Source organism: Nomascus leucogenys, chromosome 8 (assembly GCF_006542625.1).
Source record: "Nomascus leucogenys isolate Asia chromosome 8, Asia_NLE_v1, whole genome shotgun sequence".
NCBI lineage: Eukaryota > Metazoa > Chordata > Mammalia > Primates > Hylobatidae > Nomascus > Nomascus leucogenys.
Window position 1 is genome coordinate 64556863 of NC_044388.1, and position 16526 is coordinate 64573388.

Genomic DNA, 16526 nt, shown 5'->3' on the forward strand with positions numbered 1-16526 from the left:
AAACAACCTCTTTCCTTCTGGGGGTCTGGAATTTGGGTATGTGCCAGGCAGCGGTGCCTAGTGACCAGCCCCCAATAAAAACCATAGGTCCTAAGCCTTTAATGAGCTTCCCTGGTAAACAACACTTCAGACCTGAGGTCACAACTTACTGCTGGAGGAATCAAGTGTGTCCTGTGTGATTCTGGTGGGAAAGGATCCTCGGAAGCTTGTGTCTGACTTCCCTGGACTTTGCCCCATGCATCTTTTCCCTTTGCTGTTTGTGCCTGGCATCCTCCTGCTGTAATAAATCTTAGCCATGAGCATGACTCTATGTTGAGTCCTGTGAGTCCCCCTGGTAAATCCCTGAACCTGGAGGTGATCTTGGGAGCCCTGGACACATATTATTGAGGTGTCCTGTGTGCCAAGCACTTTTCTAGGAGCTGAGGATATAGCAATGAGGAAAAAAACTAAAGTCCCTGCCCCATGGATTTTACATGCCTGGGGGGTGAGAGGGTGGAGGAGGAGAGGACGGAGACAGGCCATATGAAATAGACAAGTAAATTGTGTAATATGCCTGACAATGAGAAGTGCTATGGAGGAAAATAAAGCTGGAAAGCAGGTAGGAAATGTTGGATTCGAGGCCTGCCACTTTAAATAGAGGAGTCATAGAAGGCTTTGAGTTAAGATCAGTAAGAGAAGGGGTAGGAATATCTGGGGACAAGGCTTTCTAAGCTAAGGGAACAGCTGGTGCTACAGGCCCTGAGCTGCAAGCATGTTCAGTTCAGGTACAGCAAAGAGGCCAGTGTGGCTGCAGGGCAGGGAGCCACAGGCCAGAGGGGTAGAATATGAGACCCAAGGATACAGACGGCTGGATCAGATGGGCCATTGCCAGCTTTCTGGCTTTTAGTCTGAGTGAGGCAGGAAGTCATTAGAGGACTGTGAGCAGAGACGTGACATTAAAAAGATTTGTTTTTGAAAGTATCACTGTGGCTATTGGTGAATACATTATAGAGTCGCAAAAACAAATAGGAAGGACAGACAGGAGATTCTTGTAATAACCTGGGACTCACGGGTGAATTAGATGCGTGATGGGGGAAAAAGAGGGGAGTCAATGATTCCAGGGCTTTAAGCCTGAGCACTTGATGAAGTTGCTGTTTACTTTGGAGAAACTGAGGAAGCAGCAGTTTTGAGCAGGAAGAGGAAGACAGAAATTGGATTTTGGATTTTTTTTTTTTTTTAAAGAGATGCAGTCTCATGCTGTCACCCTGAATGGAGTGCTGTTGTGTCCGGAATTGGTGGGTTCTTGGTCTCACTGACTTCAAAAATGAAGCCGCAGACCCTCACGGATGAGTGTTACAGCTGCTAAGGTGGTGCGTACTGGAGTTGGTCCTTCCTTCCGATGTTCAGATGTTTGTGGTCTTGCTGGCCCAGGAGTGAAGCTATAGACCTTCTTCGTGAGTGTTGTAGCTTTAAGGCGCTGCGTCTGGAATTGTTTGTTCCTCCCCGTGGGTTACTAGTCTCACTGGCTGCAGGAGTGAAGTTACAGGCCTTCACGGTGAGTGTTACACCTTATGAGAGCAACATAGACTCAAAGGGTGACCAACAGCAAAATTTATTGAACAGAGCAAAAGAACAAAGCTTTCACACTGCAGAATAGAACCCAAACATGTTGCCACTGCTGGCTCGGGCAGCCTGCTTTTATTCTCTTGTCTGGCCCCACCCACATCCTGCTGATTGGTAGAGCCGAGTGGTTTGTTCTGGCAGGGCGCTGATTGGTGCGTTTACCATCCTTGAGCTAGACATAAAAGTCCTCCATGTCCCCATCGGATCAGTTAGATGCAGAGTATCCAAACAAAGGTTCTCCAAAGGCACCACCAGAGCAGCCAGATACAGAGTGTTGATTGGTGCATCCGCAAACCTCGAGCTAGACACAGGGTGCTGATTGGTGTGTTTACGATCCCTGAGCTAGACATAAAGGTTCTCCAAGGCTCCACCAGAGCAGCTAGATACAGAGTGTCGATTGGTGCATTCACAGACCCTGAGCTAGACACAGGGTGCTGATTGGTGTATTTACAATCCCTGAGCTAGACATAAAGGTTCTCCATGTCTCCACCAGGCTCAGGAGCCCAGCTGGCTTTACCCAGTGGATCCCGCACCGGGGCTGCAGGTGGTGCTGCCTGCCAGTCTTGCGCCGTGCGCTCCCACTCCTCAGCCCTTGGGTGGTCAATGGGACTGGGCGCCGTGGAGCAGAGGGTGGTGCTCGTCGGAGAGGCTCTGGCTGCACAGGAGCCCATGGAGGGGATGGGAGGCTCAGGAATGGCGGGCTGCAGGTCCTGAGCCCTGCCCCTTGGGAAGGCAGCTAAGGCCCGGGGAAAAATCGAGCGCAGCGCCAATGGGCTGGCACTGCTGGGGGACCCAGTACACCCTCCGCAGCCGCTGGCCCGGGTGCTAAGCCCCTCATTGCCCGGGGCGGGCAGGGCCTGTCGGCTGCTCCAAGTGAGGGGCCCGCCAAGACCACGCCCACCCGGAACTCCTGCTGGCCCGCAAGCGCCGCGCGCAGCCCGGGTTCCTGCTCGTGCCTCTCCCTCCACACCTCCCTGCAAGCTGAGGGAGCCAGCTCCCACCTTGGCCAGCCCAGAAATGGGCTCCCACAGTGCAGTGGCGGGCCGAAGGGCTCCTCAAGTGCTGCCAAAGTGGGAGCCCAGGCAGAGGCGGCACTGAGAGCAAGCGAGGGCCGTGAGGACTGCCAGCACACTGTCACCTCTCACTGTGGCACAGTCTTGGTTTATTGCAGCCTCAAACACTTGGACTCAAGCAATCCTCCCACCTGAGCCTCCCAAGTATCTGGGACTACATGCACGCACCACCACACCTGGCTAATTTTTGTATTTTTTGTAGAAACGAAGTCTCCTTATGTTGCCCAGGCTGGACTCGAACTACTGGGCTCAAGCAATCTTCCCACCTCAGCCTTCCAAAGTGCTAGGATTATAGGCATGAGCCACTGCTCCCAGCATGGAAATTTGGATTTTAGATGTGTTAAGTTTGAGATGCTTAACAGTTTAGTAAAACCTTACAGTTGATATTTCTATTTTGCAGATGAGGAAACTGAGGCACAGAGAGGTTAAATGATTTGCTCAGAGCCACACATCTGAGGTTTTACATCCCCAGTCAGGTTCCAGCATGTATTCTCTCAACCCCTCCACTACACTGGACTTGCAATCTTCTAAGCTAAAATGACTTCCCATGATGCAATAATAGTTATACATTAATTAATGTATTAATAACAAATTAATTAATATTTAATAATAACAAATTAATTTTGTTATATATAAAATATATATTATATATTATATATTAATATATATTATATATTAATTGATGTATATTATATATTAATTAACATATATTATATATTAATTAAATATATATTATTTAAATATATATTTAATTAATCAATTAAAATTTTTGTTAATAACAAATATGTAAATGTTATTCAAATAAGATTAATACAATATAATAAATAAATATTTGTAAATATTATTATTATTATTATTATTATTTTGAGACAGAGTTTCACTCATTGTTGCTCAGGCTGGAGTGCAATGGCATGATCTCAGCTCACTGCAACCTCCGCCTCCTGAGTTCAAGCAATTCTCCTGCCTCAGCCTCCCAAGTAGCTGGGATTACAGGCATGCACCACCACGCCCAGCTAATATTTGTATTTTTAGTAGAGACAGGGTTTCTCCATGTTGGTCAGGCTGGTCTCGAACTCCCGACCTCAGGTGATCCACCCACCTCAGCCTCCCAAAGTGCTGGGATTACAGGTGTGAGCCACCACACCCAGCCTGTAAATATTATTTATTTGCAGTTTGTTAGCATATGGATGGCTACTAAGTAATCAGTAAAGTCCAGTTTTCCCCAGGAAGCTGTCTATTGAGAACAGAAGGTTCAAGACCGTGCATGGCCATTCGATATTGTTTTACTGCCTATAATTAATGAATGCCAACCTAATAATACAATAAAGAGAACAGAGGAAAGAAAAAAGGGAAAAAATATTGCTTAAAACCCTAGGAAGACTCACACACTATAAGAGTACATATGCATAAGGTTATTCTTTGCAGTGTTATCTGTAATTGCAAAGTATGGGAAATGCCCTAAATGCCTGAACAGAAAAGTGGTCAAACTATAGTATGTCCACACAATGGAGAATAATGCAACTCTAAAATAGAGAATGAAGTGACCTGCATGAACTGATAGTGATTTCCAAGATATATTGTTTAGTTTTTCTAAAAAAAGCAAAGTCCAAAACAATGACCTATAGTATGCTACTTTTCGTGTAGGAAAGAAGGGAATTTATATATATATGTGAATATACTTACTTTTCTACAAAGGTATACCAAACATAAAAGATATTGGTTACCCACCAGAACAGTATGAAAGAAATGAGGGGCACCATCACTTTTCTGAGTATATGTTTTTATATAATTTTGATATTTGATCCATGTAAATGTTTTACATACTTTCAAAATAATAATAACAATAAAATCAACAGGGGGAAAGCCCTAAAATGGAAAGTACCAGAAACAAACCTATGCATTTCACATGAATAACAAACCACACTGGGGCAGAAGAGGAAAGAAGGATTCAACCCAAGGGACCTTTGAACACAGTGTTTCAATTATATACTCTCAGACTAAAGGCAAAAAGAACTCTAAACAAATATTGAGTTCTAGTTAATAGGTCTTTTGCAGTGGAATGACTGAGCAATTCTAAAACTGTTTTCAGTGAGTTTTAGGATTTAACCTAGATTAACAATGGGTGCCAGATCTCACTATCAGAAATGGGAGCTACAGGCCGGGCACGGTGGCTCACACTTGTAATCCCAGCACTTTGGGAGGCCAAGGTAGGCAGATCACTTGAGACCAGGAGTTTGAAACCAGTCTTGCCAACACGGTGAAGCCCTGTCTTTATTAAAAATACCACTGGAATGCCACTGCACTCCAGCCTGGGTAACAGAGTGAGACTCCGTAAAAAAAAAAAAAAAAAAAAAAAGAGAGAGAAAAAGAAAGGCTACCTATAAATATGGAAAAGTAAAATTATAGAACGAACCTTGTGGTGTTGAACTGAAATTGGAAATATCACTATAAACTTCTGTTTCTTGTTTGTTTGTTTGTTCGTTTTTGATGGTGTCTTGCTCTGTCTCCCAGGCTGGAGTGCAGTGGTGCGATCTTGGCTCACTGCAACCTCCACCTCCCAGGTTCAAGCAATTCCCCTGCCTTGGCTTCCCGAGTAGCTGGGATTACAGGCACATGCCACCACATCCAGCTAATTTTTTTGTATTTTTAGTACAGACGGGTTTTCACCATGTTGGCCAGTCTGGTCTCGAACTCCTGACCTCAGGCAACCCACCTGCCTCAGCCTCCCAAAGTGCTGGGATTACAGGTGTGAGCCACTGCACCCGGCCAAACTCCTGGTTTTTAAGACAGATAGATAGGTTCATGGATGGATGGATGGATGGATGGATGGATGGATGGATGGACGGATGGCAGATATTGATAGAGATAAGCATGTGTGTGGATGTGTCATGAGTAATCCCTGCTGCCCAGTCTTTTCATGATTGAAGGATTTATTACCAAAAATGCTGGAAACATTGTTGACTAACAGGTCTCAGCTGCCAGCCCTTTTTGGAATTGCTTTAGCTAAAGAGAGCCACCTTGCTCGACTTCATGAACCCTTCCTGGGGAGGCTCATATTCAATGACTGATTGACTCAGGGGTATGAAGGCCTGAATCCCTCATCCCAACTCAGAAGAACTCTAAAGGAACATCCAGCATCAGAGCTCCCATGGGGTCACCTGAGGTCTTTGTGGAGACTGCATCACAGCCTATCTTCTCCCTGTGCCCAATCCTGCTTCCTTCCCTTGCATTCCATAGTAGTTCATCCCTAGAGAGCTCCCTGACAAACGTTTTGCTCACTAATTTCTGTCTGTGTTCAGTTCTCAGGGAACTCTTCCTATAAACTGCATGTGTGAGTACACACACACACACACACACACTCTCACATCCTAGCTCTCTGCTGAAAGGGCCTAGAAGCAATGACACTCCTATAGCAATGAGTACTCCTAGTGCTCAAATATTAGTTTCTAAACATTATTCCCAATTAGCAGCGTGTGGTGGCACACACCTGTGGTCACAGCCACTCGGAGGGCTGAGGTGGTAGAACCACTTGAGCCTGGGAGGTTGAGGCTGCAGTGAGCCGAGATCACATGGCTGCAGTCCAGCCTGGGCAACAGGGTGAGAGACCCTGTCTCAAAAACAAAACAAAACAGCAATTATTCTCCACTAAAAGGAACAAGGGGTACTTGGAGAAATGGCTGATTCCAGAGTTGGAAAAGAGAAAATAAAAAATGATCCTGAAACATCTTGAACCAGAAAGTCAAGAAGTGTTCAAAGAAGGATGGGGCCGTCTCAAAAGAACATGGGAAATAGCTTGAAGGGTTCTCACTGGCCAAATCTTGTGCAATTTGAGCATCAAAATAATGACAGTAACAAATTATAGCTCACCGAATAAAATAAGAATCCATGAGTCTATACTGTGATAAGTAAATAAATGAATAAATAAACAAATAAATCAATGAGAAGGAAAAGCTCTTCACTGTAGTAGAACACCAGCAAAAAATCTAGAAGAAATGAAGTGATAGTCACCACTTGACAAACCTCATCGTCATGGTTGACTTGGATAAGAATTATCAATGGATGTTAAAACCTATTGGGTGAGAGTTTTGGTGAGGAATGGAATATAATCTATACTACGTAATCTCAAAGTATCTCACCACAAAGTACTTATCAGTTACAAGGGGTGAGGGGAAATGCAGAGGGGAATAATATCCTTACTGCAGGGAAACTGGGTAGACAGCATCTTAACTTAGTGATCAAAGTTAACATCACCCATAATGGAATAAATTTACATCCTGCCTCCTGATATAATGCACTGAGAATACAGCATCACTTTTATGGTATTCCTGACAAAAATGTATTACCTCAATCTAATCTGAGGAAACATTAAGAGCACTCAATTGAGAGACATTCTACAAAATAACTGGCCTGTATTTATCAAAAATATCAAGGTTATCAAAGACAGACTGAGGAACTAGTCCAGATTAAAGGCGACTAAATAGATTTGGCAATGTGTGATTCTGGAGTAGACTCTGGACTAGATTTTTTTCTTCATCTATTTTATCTTATTTTCACTATACAGGACATTATTGGGACAATTAACAAAATGTGAATAAAGTCTGTAGATCAGAAAATAATATTTTATTAGTGTTCATTTCTTGTTTTAATAAATTATACTGTGGTTATTTTAAGAGAATGTCGTTGTTCTTAGGAAATACATACCGAAGTATTTAGGAATAAGAGGGAATCAATGTCTTCAATCTACTCTCAAATATTATATAAAAGTATCACACGCACACAGAATAATAAAGCAAATGTGGTAAAATGTTAACCATTGTGGAATCTGGATGAAGGGAATAGAGAACAACCTCTGTACAAAGAACTCTTTGTATTGTTCTTGCAACTTTCTGCATGTCTGAATTATTTCAAAATAAATACATGTTTAAAACGTATAGAGGCAATTATTTTTTATTCTGGTAAGAACAAACGTTACCATCTTAATCATTTTTTGGTGTACAGCTCAGTAAGGTTAAGTATATTTCACATTGTTGTGAAACAGAGCTCCAGAACTTTTTCATCTTGCAAAACTAAAACTTTGTACCCATTAAACGACAACTCCCTATTCCCCTCCCCCAGCCCCTGGCAACCATCATTCTACTTTTTGTTTCTGTACATTTGAGTACTCTAGATACATCATGTAAGTGGAATTGTACAGTATCTTTGTTTTTGTGACTGGCTTATTTCATTTAACAAAAGTCCTCAGGATTCATCCATGTTGTAGCATGTGACAAGATTTCCTTCATTTTTAAGACTGAATAATATTCCACTGTAGACTGCACTTTCTTTATCCACTCATCTGTAGATGGGCATCTGGGTTGCATCCACCAGAGGCAACTTTTGAATATCTTACTTGATTGTCTATAAAATTGAAGATATTCACCACTAGGGAAAAAATAAAGTGCTAGAGAAAAAAATATTTAAAAGTTTGGGGATGTATATTTACTAAGATGAAAAATTTAAACAAGCTGAATCAGAAAACTAAATAAGTATGCTAGACCAAATTTTCAGTATTCTACTGCTATACATAGTTGCTATTTCAGAGTATATGTTATATAGGCTCTGGTGCAATATCAAAAATATTTTTAAATATTGTAATTGGAAAAGTAGAAGATAGTTATACCTACCAAATGAATACAACTGAAGGTGACTTGCCGTGGTTTAGAAATGCTGATATATTTTTCAAAATTATTACAAAGATGATTTAGTATTTTATGTAGCTTTTTAGAATATTTTTTATTTTAACATGGCAAAGGAAATGCAGAAATGATTTTAATATCCATTTCCATGCAGTCACTGCATAGATATTTTAAGATAAGTAATACATTTAACAATGCATTTAAAAGAGGGAAGAAAATATCACTAGAGTCATTATTTGAATAAGTTTTGTGCAGTTGTCATTGAAATTTAATACTTTCTATGTGTCTTTCATGTTTGTAAATCTCTAACTTTGCTGCATCTGGAGGCTGCATTGATAGCTTTATTTTTAGAAATGATTACATTAACCTGGGAGAAACTACCTTAACCAAGCAATCAAGGTTGTCAGTATCATGTTTCCATCTTGTATCCCCTCTGTATGACGCAATGAGAATGTCACTTCAGCTCTGTGGGAATCTTACCCAAAACTTATACTTATTATTGAATTTTTCATGAGAAAACATCAGACAAATTCAAACTGAGGGAGAGTCTACAAATATACCTGACCAGAACTCTTCAAAACTGTTGAGGACATGAAAAAGGGGGAAAGTCTGAGAAACTGTCACAGATCTGGAGTGACTAAGGATAACTGACAACTAACATAGTATCTTGGAGGGAATCCTGGAAGAGAAAAAGAACATTAGTAGGGAAACTAGTGAAATCCAAAAGATGTCTATAGCTTCCTTAATAGTAATATACAATGTCAGTTTCTTAGTTTTGACAAATGTATGGCAGTTATAAGATATTAAATTTAGAGGAAACTGGGTGAAGGGTATATCAAAACTCTGTACTATACTAAATTTACAAATTATTCTAAAATAAGTTTACTTTAACAGATTCTATTAATATAAATTTATTCATAAGATTGCTAAAATCTAACTCACTTTGAAAGTTGAACACTTATTCACTCAAAAAGTATTTAAAGTGCCTCTCTGCTATGTGTTAGTTCAGAAAGGACTAAGTTAGCCAACTGAATACATTATTAAACAGAAGCACTCAGCTTATTATTAGCCCAGATGACATCCCATTTTCTACTTTCAAGACCAGAGGGGAGAAAATTTTTGAAAGCTTTTGTTGGAAGTGGAGGAAACCAGATAATGAAACTACAGACTTAAAATAACAATCAGTGATGATTCCATTCAAACATGGAGTTTTGAAGAATATTAACTATTAAGAAGTTGGACTGATGACCTGGAAAATAACCTCTGATTGAGGAAAAAAGGCTACACTATTTAGGGCCACATATAACAATCACAAAGATAAAATCATTTACTTCCTCTCATCTGTATAACTTTAGATTGTATTTAGAAAAGATACATAATGTACAATTTAAGTGACAATCAGGAAGGTGGAGACTAAAAAAGGAAAGACATTCTTTTACTGAAATAAAGTGATAACATAGGAGAAGAAAATTCCAGGACTGGCATAATTAGAAGTACATAATTTTAAAACTCTGTGCTTAATCTTAAGATCAGTATTTTTGGGGGCTGGCTGCGGTGGCTCACGCCTGTAATCCCAGCACTTTGGGAGGCCAAGGCGGGTAGATCACCTGAGGTCAGGAGTTCGAGACCAGACTGACCAATATGGTGAAACCCCGTCTCTACCAAAAATACAAAAATTAGCCAGCCATGGTGGGAGGCGCCTGTAATCCCGGCTACTCAGGAGGCTGAGGCAGGAGGATTGCTTGAATCCAGGAGGTGGAGGTTGCAGTGAGCCGAGATCACACCACTGTATTCCAGCCTGAGTGACAGAGCGAGATTCTGTCTCAAGAAAAAAAAAAAGCCAATATTTTTAGCTCAAAGAAATCATTTACCATAAGCCAATTTTGCTAATACCTGAGAATACTTTTGTTGTTGTTTTTAAGGTAAAAGTCTAACTAAGCCCACCAATAATGAAAATGCCAAAGTACGTTTAGTGACTTTTTAGTGGTTAGACAGTAAAATGAAATATCATGTAGAAATAACCTCCTATTTAGACCTGTAGTCTATACTTGATCATCTACAGCTTGATCATCTACAGCTATCTACATTGAGTTACATGTTCCATTCATAAGCTACATGAATGGAGATTACATGTTCCATTCATAATCTTCTGCCTTTCAGCTACTATATTACCTACTTGGATTATATTAGTAGCCAGGACTCTGCTAAATATGTGGCTACCTTGTGAGACAGGCTTACCCTGTGAAAGACCAAGACAGAGGGTTATTTAGGACACTTGTACCCAGTTCACTACAAAAATAAATCAGGTCCAACAATGATGACAAAAATGTGGCCCAGGTTAAATATTTTCTCACATATTCAACAAAAAATAAAGGGAAAAATATAAATTTGAAACCAATAGAATTAAACTCCAAATGAAATAGAATAATTCTAGTTTTGATAATGAAGTTTCAGAATACATACACTAGCCAAAAATGATTTTGATCATTCATCAAATATGATTCACTAAAGATGAATATACTAGGGGCAAATTCTTTCTTAGGTAGCAGTAAGAAATTGTGAAAATGATTTTGTATATAACCTAATCTAACAGCCTCCTGGCTGGGCTCTGTCACCCAGGCTGGAGTGCAGTAATGTGATCTCAGCTCACCACAACCTCTGCCTCCCGGGTTCAAGCAATTCTCCTGCCTCAGCCTCCCGAGTAGCTGAGATCACAGGCGCCTGCTCCCATGCCTGGCTAAATTTTTTGTATTTTTAGTAGAGACAGGGTTTTTCCATGTTGGCCAGGCTGGTGTCAAACTCTTGACCTCAGGTGATCTGCTGGCCTTGGCCTCCCAAAGTGCTGGCATCACAGGCATGAGCCACTGTGCCCGGCCTCTTTTCATGTTTTTAAATTAGTCTCTCCTTTTTGAGGAAACTGAGGCCTAACGAGTTGTAATAATAGCCAGTATTTATTGTAGGCTTTCTGGGTGCCAAGGACTCTGCATAATTTCATTTAATCCTCACCAAAATCAAACAAGCAAGCAAATTCCTCAAAGATTAGGAAACCAAGGTTAAGCCAGGGGAGTAACTTACACAAAATCATAAAGTGGCAGAGGCAGGACTCATTCCTTTAACTACAGGACCAAGGAGCATGGCTAATTTTCTGGAAAACTACGTAACAGCTTTGTTACGAAGTCTTAAGTTTTCTTCAATTTAACTGAAATCATTTTAATATCTAAAATATTATTAATTCAATATTTAGTTCTCTCCAAACTCCAATTAGAGTTCAAGGGAGGGAAGGGGGGGAGTAAGATGGAGGAATTGCAGTTGAGCTGCTCAGCATTAGGAAGGGGAGAAGTGTCTACAGACCTGCTCTGCTCTGGAGTTGCCCCATTCTGGAACAGAAAATTGGGGCTCTGTGGTCACCTCTCTCTCTGAGCAGCCCTGGCTGTCATGAAACGGTGGGAAAACTTGGGAATTTGGCATCGGTTAGGAAAGAAATTTGGTTTTCACTGGCGACATCTACCAAACACTTAGGGAGCAATCAACGCCAATGCTATACAAACTCTTCCAGAAAATATAAGTGAGAACACTTCCCAGCTCATTCAATGAGGCCATCACTAGTATCCCAATACCAAAACCAGACAAAGCCATTACAAGAAGAGAACTCTACACAACTATCATTCATGAACATAGACGCAAATGTGTCTTATGTAGTATTAGATCAAATCCAGCAACACAGAAAATAACAGTAGGACTGTTTGTATTTGCTTTAAATTTTCATTTTTAATGATTTCTATGCCTAGTGCAATGTCTGTCATCTTTCCTCTTTTCCTTTGCGCAGGCCAGCGAAGGAGGCGGCAGAGCTTCCTTTAATAGCCAATGACATTTCCACAGCAGTCACATGGAGTGGGCAGAAACCACCCCATTTTCCGTATGACTCTTAGAACAGTGGTCCCCAGCCTTTTTGGCTCCAGGGACCAGTTTCATGGAAGACAGTTTTTCTCTGGCTGTAGGGTGGGGGTAAGGATGGTTTAGGGATGATTCAAGTGCATTACATATATTGTGTATTTTATGTCTATTCTTATTACATTGTAATATATAATGAAGTAATTATACAACTTGCCATAATGTAGAATCAGTGGGAGCCCTAAGCTTGTTTTCCTGCAACTAGACAGTCCCATCTGGGGGTGATGAGAGACAGTGACAGGTCATCAGGCATTAGATTCTCATAAAGAGCACGCAACCTAGATCCCTCGAATGCACAGTTCACAATAGGCTTCCTGCTCCTATAAGAATCTAATGTCACTGTTGATCTCACAGGAGGCAGAGCTCAAGCAGTAATACCAGCGATGAGGAGAGGCTGTAAATACAGACGAAGCTTCACGCTTGCTAGCCTGCTGCTCACCTACTGCTGTGCAGTGGGGGGTTGGTGTTGAGGATCCCTGTCTTAGAACATGTGTTGATTCTATCATTGCACTGCACAGCGCATTATTTTCACATTTGACATTATTTTACTTTCATTATGTTAGGTATGTTGATCTTCTGAACTTTAAGCAACAGAAATTTAAGTGTTTCTCCCATTGTATGTTAAGGAAAGTATATCTGCTTAATATTTTGCTGATGCTTTTATGTGACTCATCTCACTTAAATCAGAGAACAGGTATTACTCCATTTTACAGCTGAGAAAATTGAGTCTCCGGTTGTGACTTGGCCTTCATATGACTTGCAAGGTCAGCATTAAAATCCACAGGAGTGCACTTCTCTGGCCTATGAAGCTGAAGGTTGGCAACATTCACCAATCACATTTGCATTTTCCCTGTGTGGACGTTGCATAAAGAACTTTGAACAAGAACTTGTAGGATGATCTTGCAATGGAATGCGAAATCTTGTTGGCTGAAAACAAATGACCTACTGATTAATTTGGTTCATAAGCTTTCAGAGATAGCATTGTTTCACTTCTCTCTCAAAATATCTGAAACATTGTCATATTAAAACATATACTTGGTTTATTTAAAATACAATATATACACATCCTTCTGTATGAAAATCTCTGTGACATGATACAGCTTGTTACTCAAGTTAAACACTTTCCTTCCTTTGTATCTGAAATTACATGTTACTTTACAAGAACCTTGAGGAGGGTTCTGCCTTAATATTTGTCCTGGGACATTGAGATGGTATTATTATAATTAGCAAGATTCAAAGGATTTCAGGTAATTAGAGCATTTGGTGTTTTAAAAAATAAGAAGCGGCAGGGCGCGTTGGCTCACGCCTGTAATCCCAGCACTTTGGGAGGCCGAGGCGGGCGGATCACGAAGTCAGGAGATGGAGACCATCCTGGCTAACACGGTGAAACCCCGTCTCTACTAAAAATACAAAAAAAATTAGCTGGGCTCGGTGGCGGGCGCCTGCAGTCCCAGGTGCTCGGGAGGCTGAGGCAGGAGAATGGCGTGAACCCGGGAGGCGGAGCTTGCAGTGAGCCGAGATGGCGCCACTGCACTCCAGCCTGGGCAACAGGGCAAGACTCCGCCTCAAAAAAAAAAAAAAAAAAAAAAAAAAGAAGCAAGGATTTAGTAGAATTTAAAGAGAGGCAGAACTTCCTAATATCTTTCCAGTAACCTGCTTGTCCAAATAAAAATACCTGCTAAACATCATTTTGGGAAATAACCTGAATAGTTAATTAGTATCTTGAATTGACAAAGTAGGCAGAATAATATTAATATTTATCCTTTGAAGCGCAACTAATGGAGTCTTGGTCTATTCATATTGGAGGTTCATATCAAAGTTTAATTTTCTTGGTTAGTTTAAAATATCTCATTAATATTTTAACTAATTCTATCAAACTGCCACACTTGAATATTTTTAAGTATTATTTTTAGATAACAAAAGCCATGGCCACTCATTAAAATAAAGTTCTAAAATTAAGTAAAGTCAGATAGTTTTTTTTTTTTTTTTTTTGAGACAGGGTCTTGCTCTGTTGCCCAGGCTGGAATACAGTGGTGTGATCTTGACTCACTGCAACCTCCACCTCCCAGGTTCAAGCGATTTTCCTGCCTCAGCCTCCCGAGTAGCTGGGACTACAGATGTGTGCCACCACACCCAGCTAATTTTTTGTATTTTGAGTAAAGATGGGGTTTCACCATGTTGGCCAGGCTGGTCTCTAACTCCTGACCTCGTGATCTGCCCACCTTGGCCTCCCAAAGTGCTGGGATTACAGACATGAGCCACCGCGTCTGGCCCAGATAGTTCTTTTCTTTAAAATTTCTTTTTGTAAATACCTACCAACCAAAACAATCACAGCCAACATGAGTGTATGTCCTTCTGCATTATTTTTCTGTATAGATTTGGTGTGCATTTAATATTCTTGTAATAATATTCTGCTAGTTGTTAAAACTTTATTCAGCAGTGAAGCAATGAGGGAGAGGAGGAGATAAGACATGATCCTAAAGTCTCTGCCAGCTCCATCAGCACCTTGGGCAGGTTCTGTCTGCAATCTGTTCTTTTCTTAGATGATTTTTGATGAGTGAGGGGGTTGTTGAGCCCCCAGCTGCTGTTCCCTCAGAAGCCTGCTTGATCTTGGGTAAAATATGGGGACAAAGGCTGATAGTGCTTTGAAGTAGGTGCCTACTCCCTTAGGGCTGGAGTATTTGAAAACATGTACACAGGACTCGCTTACATGCTGCTTACATATTTTTCCTGCCATTGAGTCAATGTGACACTTCATTGCCACAATAGTTGGGCAGGAGAGCTGCAAACAGGAACACAAACGGGAGAGCTGAGAGGCAGCCAGGCAATGTCCTCAACTGACCACAGTCTCATTATTAAAGAAGGTACAAAGGATATTTAAGCCAGAGGAATCGAATAGTCCCAGTGGATGAGGAATGGAATAGTGACTAGTGAGCTCCTTTTGTAGTTTACTTCTTTTGGGGACAGCATCCACTGAAGGCTTGCATAGCTCTGAGAAACCTGCAATGTGAAGATTAGGCCAAGGGGAAATGGCCAACTCTTAACAAAGTTGACTTGCAACCCGTCTAATTGGAATTTGATGGGGGAAAAGCGTGGCACAACAAGTCGAGGCATAAGTCTCTAACCTCTTGTCCTTATGATCTTCAAATAAGATTCCAGATCTAAAAGCCTCTTATATAACCATGAATTTAGATCTTGCCTAGAAAACAGCAAGAGTGCATGAGGGACTTTAAAGAGGAGGTCTGGCTTTTAATAAATCTTTTGTTCAACTTCTCAATGCATGTTACATTCTGCTATCTTTGCTTTTACCTTAAAAATGATTATTTGCAAATTGAGGGATATCATACAAGATCTGTACTCTTCAAAATGCCAATATCATAAAAGACAAAAGACTGATGAATTGTTCCAGATTAAGGGAGGATAAAGGGACTGACAATCTGAATGCAACACAATCCAGGAGGTTTTCTTTTGCTATAAAAGACATTAATGGAACAATTGGTATAATATGAATAAGGTCCAGATATTATATAATAGTACAGTAATGTGATAAAATGTTAACATCTAAGGACTCGTATGAAACTATATGAAAAATGTTTGTACTACTATTTTCTGAAGTCCAAAATTCTTTCAGATAAAAAAATATAAATAATAAAAGATAGCCTTTAATTGTTAAAAAAAAAAAAAAGTCTAAGATGGTTTTATTAACATCATATAGGCCAGGTGCAGTAGCTCACTCCTGTAATGCTAGAACTTTGGGAGGGCAAGGTGGGTGGAGCTCGTGAGTTCAGGAGTTCAAGACCAGCCTGGGCAACATGGCAAAACCCTGTCTCTACAAAAACTATAAAAATTAGCCGGGTGTGGTAGCACATGCCTGTAGTCCCAGCTACTCGGGAGGCTGAGAGGTGGGAGTATTCCTTGAGCCTGGAAGGTCAAGGTTGTAGTGAGCCATGATTACCCCACAGCACTCCAGGCTGTGTGACAGATGGAGACCCTGGCTCAAAAAGACAAAAAAAAAAAAAAAAAAACAACAACATACAAAGTATTACAAGGCACCACTGTAAATACCTACGATAGTTTCAATTATTGATAATATGTGTTTTACTTTTAATGACATACACTAACATTCTAATGTCAAAACATAATTTTTCAGTTAAAATAAGGAAAAATCTAACCGGCCTTACAATATGAATATCACCTGGAGCAGCACATCCCATCAATCATCTGC